Below are 7,233 nucleotides of genomic sequence, written 5' to 3' on the forward strand. Positions count from 1 at the left end.
TAGAGTCTCCGTTGATTAACCGGGTTTATTTTTTATTTAAAACGTTGGTGATATAACGGAAAAAAGCTTAATATAGAAATAAATCAAGTTTAAAATTGAATCGATATTTTTACTTTTATGATAAATTTTATGCACTTGGCTCTAGGCTAGGTGATCCCACATTACGTCTGTACTTTAGGCTTATCATACCAACATTCACAACACTTATAAGGTTACAGGACACCACGAACCCCTTTTACCCCCGTCACTAAAATCGTAATAGGCAGACAGTAATCGAACTATTCTATCTGGATAAATGCATTTTGGCTTTTATGACTCCTCCTATTTCGAGAAATCAAGCGTTATGTGACGTGATACACGTTGGTTTTAATATACGTTATATTACCTTCTAAAGTATAGATAGCCACACAGTCAACTTTACCGATTTCTTACACGATCAGTTTATAAATCCCCATGGTGGAAGGAAGAGAAAATTATTGGTGTTTGACCTGCCCTTGACACACAGCCTAGGTCACCACTCAAAGGTCTTACAGTTTTCTGAGGATTATTTTTCTATTGTCAGCTCTCAAGCAACCATTATTGATTTTTTAAAATTTATTTTGGAAAAGTCTGTTAACTTAGAAAAATCGTTCTGTCCAAACTGAGAACAACACCTTATTACGTTTTATTTATTTATTTCCTTCCATTTCATTACGAACACGGTCCTTAATGGCTCTTAGATACTCTCTCAATTTATAACAAGCACATAGAGTCAAAACATTCTAACAAATGTATGTATATAAATTACCAGCTCACGGCTTATTCTATACAGCAAAGACCAATTTTGTTTTTTTAAGTGCAATGGAACCCGAATTGTTCATACTGATCGTAACTCCACCATAGAATAGACCAGTAAATAAAACCATCAAAGTTTAGAGCCCGAAACGCTCATATTGCTCCAAATCCCACTACAGAAATCACCAAGTAAACCGTCAAGCGTTTGAGAATCTGAAACATTCTAATTGCTCCAAACTGCAATCTAGAAATGACCAGCAAGTACAGTCGTCAGAGTACAGAGCCCGGAACGGTCATGTTGCTCCAAACTGTAATCTAGAAATGACCAGCAAGTACAATGGTCAGAGCACAGAGCCCGGAACGGTCATATTTTTCCGAACCGTAATCTAGGAGTGACCAGCATACAGTTTACATCTGTAGTGTACTGAGAAAAACAACAACAAAGTTTTCTTTCTCTCACGTGCACACATGGTATCACAAAGCTCGCCTACTAAAACCGCTAACAGCTGTAACCGCTAAGCTACGCTTTTATAAAAGTTACACACATCTCATCATCATACCCGTAGCGCATGCTCTTAAACGATTGTTTCGTTAAGATGTAAACAAAAATAAACACGGTAAGCACGAGGTTGCTGTCAACAGCAAACGTTTACAACTACGAGTACACATGCCCGTATGGCTAAACGCTCGCGACATGATTCGTCACCTCTGATAAGGTCCAGACGCGACACATCATGTATACGTGCAGGGTCGTGTAAGAAACCTTTGATTGATCTGTTAATTGTGTTCAAGGTTCTGCTGACGAAGCTATTTGTTGCTACAGCAACAGTTTATCGAAAATCCACGGCAGGGGGTACTGTTGGTCTCGTTCCAAAAAAAAATATAATAAAATAAAATAACATTTCTGCTAAAGCACTTAAGCCATGCGTAATACATTCATTTAGGCCTTTTGTTTATTATCCTTTGAATTCATCCAACCCAAAGAAAGAATATCATATTTTTCTGACAACTCCACCTCGTGGTATCTGGAGAAGACAGAGGAGTAGACTGGGTAAACTAGCAATACAAACTTGGAGATATCTTCATTTCAGAGACTGGCAGGATTATTATATTAAAATTGACAAAGTCATGCTAATTTATACATTTAAAAATACAAATTGTTACAGCAACATCTCGTAACCCTCGTTCAGCGACACATGGGACAATGAAATAATTACCAAGACAAGAGATACGGAAGGGGAAGAGTAAAATGTGTTCTGGTAATGGGGGATATCTGTCACGTGAGGTTCACAAAACAGTGGGTGAAATTCGTTCGGAGGCGGATGAAATCTCTCCATTCAGAAGTCGCAAATGTACAATTGTTTTTTAACACTTAAAATAGGGAAAACTTGGTAATTCAACACACACACAACGGCCCATACTTAAACTACCATCGACTTTCAGGGAAAATAAGTTGCATTAGAACCAGCTTTTCAAGTGCGCGTCTTCAAATAAAAACGTTAAAAACAAAACGTCGCGCTCTAAAGACAACTAAAAGCTAAGGAACAAAAGGCAATGTGTGAAGGTTATTTAAAAATGTAACTTACTAAGAGGCGTATTCGTAAATAGGCCACGCACAGCGGTAGGGATATACCGTCTATCAAATTTAACTTCTACACTTCACTCCCGATTATCAGTGGACGGATTATCCGGTTTGTGATTTAACCGTGCTGTTACCATCTTCACTCCATTCGTTTCGTTCATCTTATTGATTACTGAGATGGTAAAAAGTACACGAATTATACCGATAATGCAACAAAAACTCGAGATTATTGATAACAACGAACAATGCTTGACGGAGAAATATAACACTTCCGTTCCACAGGTCGAAAGAATTCTCAGTAGCCGCGGCTGCAATTAGATCTCAAATCGGTCAAGAGATGGAGCTATGAGTTAAAAGTTTGTACTTGAAAAAAAAAACAACAAAAAAACAAGACATTTTATGAGCAGCTAAGCCACGGCTAAAAAACATATCAAACAAGACTTTAAATTATTATTGCTAAGCCTCTCATGTTGTATATTATGTATAACTGTTTAGTATCACATAAAAAAAAACGTTTGTGAACTTTCATTTTTATCACATATATGTTAGTTTTCCCGTATGTTTTGTATTATCCGTGTTGTTGCTTTACTTCTTTCTTCTCCATTTCCCCGGAAAATCGAGTCAACAGATTTCGTAAGCCTCAGATGTGAAAAAAATTGTAAACATTAATAAAAGATATGGGTTATCAAACCAAATTCGTCCCTCATCAAAACTAACCACCACCACCACCACCAAGCTGTGAGAAACTATCTGATATTAGTGAAAGAAATTTACAAAACACACACACACACATACGTATAGACAGACAGTTTATGTTTGGTTAAAAAATGAGCAGTAAAATATTTATACTGAAGAAATTTATATATCGACATGTTAATCATTTACTAGGCCTTACACAAATCGCTGCAAACTGAGCATGCTCTGAAAAATGACTACACACACTTCCAATATCGGAATACTTACATAACGTAGTTGAGCCGAAAAAGGCTTCTATTACCATAACATTATATATACATGTAGACACACTTAAAAAAAACAAAAAAAAACATTATTTACGTTATAGGCCACGTACCAAGTAATTAGCAAGACGTTCCACTCCAGTTGGTTGTGACGTCACAGCCCTCCAACACAGTTGTTTGTGTGAGTGTGTAACTTGATAAATAAATAAATGCTCTATCTCCAGTTAAACAGATATAAAATTAAGAGTTTGTGTGAAACTTCAGCGCCCATTCTTCCCTTCACTTATATTGGACATTTTTCTCAAACTTAACATTGTACAGATTTTATATTGTTGTGATTCAATCTCCAACAAGAGGAGCAACCAGGGATTACAAAGCTTCGCCAGCTGCTTCTCTTGGGTAACGTCAAATTTCACCTTCGAAAACTCAGAAAATCCTTCTCAGATCCAGATTATATTTTGTAGTGCGATGAGGAGTCTCGACCTTAATGTGCCCATGAAATTTGCTACAAATCCAATCACACTTTACAGGGTTATTAACCTAAAACCGCGAAAATGCTCTATCTCTCCCATTATATATATATATAAATGCTTCAAAATGATCCAAAATCCGGATCAAATTTAAGGAGGACTGTCCCATATTGACTTCCCATCTTGTGTAAAATGTCCGTGTACATCGGTCTATTAGTCTTCGAGATAAGCGCGCGGAAATACAAACAGACAGACACACGCACCCTGGAGGGGGAGTAATATGTACTTCCGTTAACTATAAAGATAAGAATAAAGTGAAGTCAAGGAAATTCGCCAGGAAGGCTAGATACTTTTACTTGCGACATTATTTTGTCAATACTTTTGGTTTTTCTTTACTTAAACACAAAAATTCTGCTTATTGCACTACGGTAACTCAATTCTTACAAAAGTGGTAAAACAGCGTAACGTTGCGTGGAATTACAACACGCTTCCAAACCTCTCAAGAAATTCGCGTCTAAAGACCAACATAAAAAAAAAACAACAACAAAAGAATCAGATGTGACACTATCTGTACTAGATTTAAAGTTTTGGAATTGCAAGTGACAGGACTAGACGTTTCGGCATCTGGCTTACGCAGGCTATATGTCGTTCCCTCCTACACTCCAGAAAGACGTAGTCCGCAAATCCGTCAAGTCCAGTACACTGTATTTTGCTTAAAATATTTCTAACGCAATACTATCTGCTTGAGTCCTTTTACTCACAAGTTCTATCGAACAAGGTAGATTTGAGTTCTTCAATTCTTTCTTGAACGGCCACGGCTACCAGAAGTCTCGGCCAGCGTCAGTTATTGGCATTGTTTACAAATGACGATCAGACAGGCTAATTGTAGTTAACCTAAAGCTTAATTCTAAGAACTTGTGTTTGAAAATAAAGTATCACTGAAGCGTAGTATATTACACTTTTATGCCACGACCAGATTTCTATGGTAATCCAATTTCATTTTGTTTCTCCAGCACGTTAACGAACCCAGGGCCTCTCGTACGCCAGGCGAGGGCTATCTGCGCTAACCGACCCTAAGTTGGCAGTGAAAGACTAGAGGGAAGGCAGATAGTCATCACCAACCACCCTCAACATTGTGGCTACTCTTTTACCAACGAATAGTGGTATTGTCCGTCAAATTATAATGCCCCCAAGGCTGAAAGGGCGAACATGTTTGGTGGGACGGGGATTCGAACCCACGACCCGCAGATTGCGAACTGAGCGCCCTAACCACCAGGCCGCAGGCGAGTACCCAACCAAGAAACTAAACGATTAACATACTAGCCATTACTAGTAGGGTACTTTCCCAACAACTGTAACTACCACATTTGCTGAGGTTTTTGAGTGCGTTTTAGTTACTTTCTTTATACCATCTTGTGGGGGCCAAAAGCAATGTAAAAAAAAAAATCGCTTCTGTATAAATATAATAGTACTGTCTGTTGTAAGTTCATGTAACTACTTCGCACCCTGTAGATGGATCTTCACCAAATTTGGTATGAAGGTTTATTGTATCCACGGGGAGATACATACAATTTTAATTTTTCCACTTTGCGGTTTTATGGGCGTTTTTTACCAATACTTCGCCCCCTGTAGATGGATCTTCACCAAATTTGGTATGGGGGTTCATTGGGTCCATGGGGAGATACATAAAAATTTTCAGTTTTGCATTTTGCGGTTTATATGGGTGTTTTTGCGTTTTTTACCACTACCTCACCCCATGTTGATAGATCTTCACCAAATTTGACATGAAGGTTTGTTGGGTCCATGCGGAGATACATGCAAATTTAGGGTTTCACATTTTCGGTTTTGCAGTTTTTATGGTCTTTTTTTTTACAATTACATATAAGAGAAGCAACTTTTCACGTCCTAAGATAACCTTTCATTAATCATTAATTTACGTAACTTCCGTCCAGGGGGCGGGTACCCCAGCTAGTATATAATACGGGAATAAACGAAATTGGTTTACTCCAGCTTTACAGTAATTGATCCAGTTAAACCAATTTATGGAATGAGTTACTCAGCCATCTTCGTCTGTTTGCAGTTAAGCAAAAAGCTACACAATCGGCTATCTGTGCTGTACCCACCACTGGTTGGTATCGGTTTTTAGTGTTATAAGTCTGCAGACTTACCACTGTGCCACGAGGGGGGGGGCGCAAGTGAGGTAATAGAAACCGATAAAAGATAGTAAGGTTATACTAATACAAGTCTGATACGTCGTTTAGTCCAACTTTTGCATTCGTGTTCTTTTTTTAGCACACCATTTGTAGACAGTTTACGATATCACAACAGTATTTTTGTTGAGTCATTACGTTTCGCCAACGCACAATGAAGCAAGTAGGGATAACTGTACTTACAACAGATTACGAGCTATAATTAAGATAGTCAGGAGAAATACACTTAGTAGCAAAGCATCTAATACTGTCCATGTACAAAAGGAACGTACCTACCAATTATGATCTGTTTTATTAAGGCAATATATTAACCCCTGAAGTGTGGGAGAACACATAAATGTTACAAGTGATCCTTCAATTATTTTTTATGAGATAATCTACCAAAACATTCTATGCATGCTATATTGTATATTACTTATTTACTAATTCTAACTTCAATTGGCTATCTGCGCTCTGACCACCACGGGTATGGAAACCCAGTTTTTAGAGTTATAAGCCTTCAGACTTACCACTGAGCCATAGTATTTAAGTTCTCTACTTCGAAACGTTTTATTTTAAATTATTAAAGAGACATACTTCCAAGTTTATCTTCTACAAACTGCCCAGAATTTAACACAACAAAACTACAAGTATTAGATACAAGCAAAAGTACCCGTCCCCAGTGACAGGAAAAGTTTAAGTTAATCTATCGATTTAAATTATTTCAAGGAACTTTAAAAGGTTAATTGTGTTGCACTCTTGGTTTCACTCGGAGCCAAAGCTCTGAGTTACTTATACCACCCACCATGAAAAGTAATTGTTGAATATTTCAATCATGTTAAGAACCACTCAACAATAACATAAGGTAAAATCTACATTTTTATTCATTAAGTTACGTCACATTTTGTGAATGATAGTGTGATTAATTCCTAACAATTTATTGTAGAATATCCTTCTTACGAAATAAAATTTGGCATCAACATCATTCGTGCCTGTCCGTCCATAATTTCAAAAGTGAATGTTGAGCTTTGCCTACCGTGCGCAGCTTTTCAAACGAACGCTCGGACAGACACCTCGGTTCGCAATATATACAAGATTCTAAAACAGAGAAAGACTGAATTTCCCCATTTAAAATAATAGTACTTATTGTCTATCCTGAAAACGCTCGCGCACCCTACTATCTAAGTGCGCATGAGCGTACACTTCGTTTCAACAGATGTAAACAAAAAGCACTTCTAAATATACTTTAATAGACATTT

Source organism: Limulus polyphemus, unplaced genomic scaffold, assembly GCF_000517525.1.
Source record: "Limulus polyphemus unplaced genomic scaffold, Limulus_polyphemus-2.1.2 Scaffold2859, whole genome shotgun sequence".
Lineage (NCBI taxonomy): Eukaryota > Metazoa > Arthropoda > Merostomata > Xiphosura > Limulidae > Limulus > Limulus polyphemus.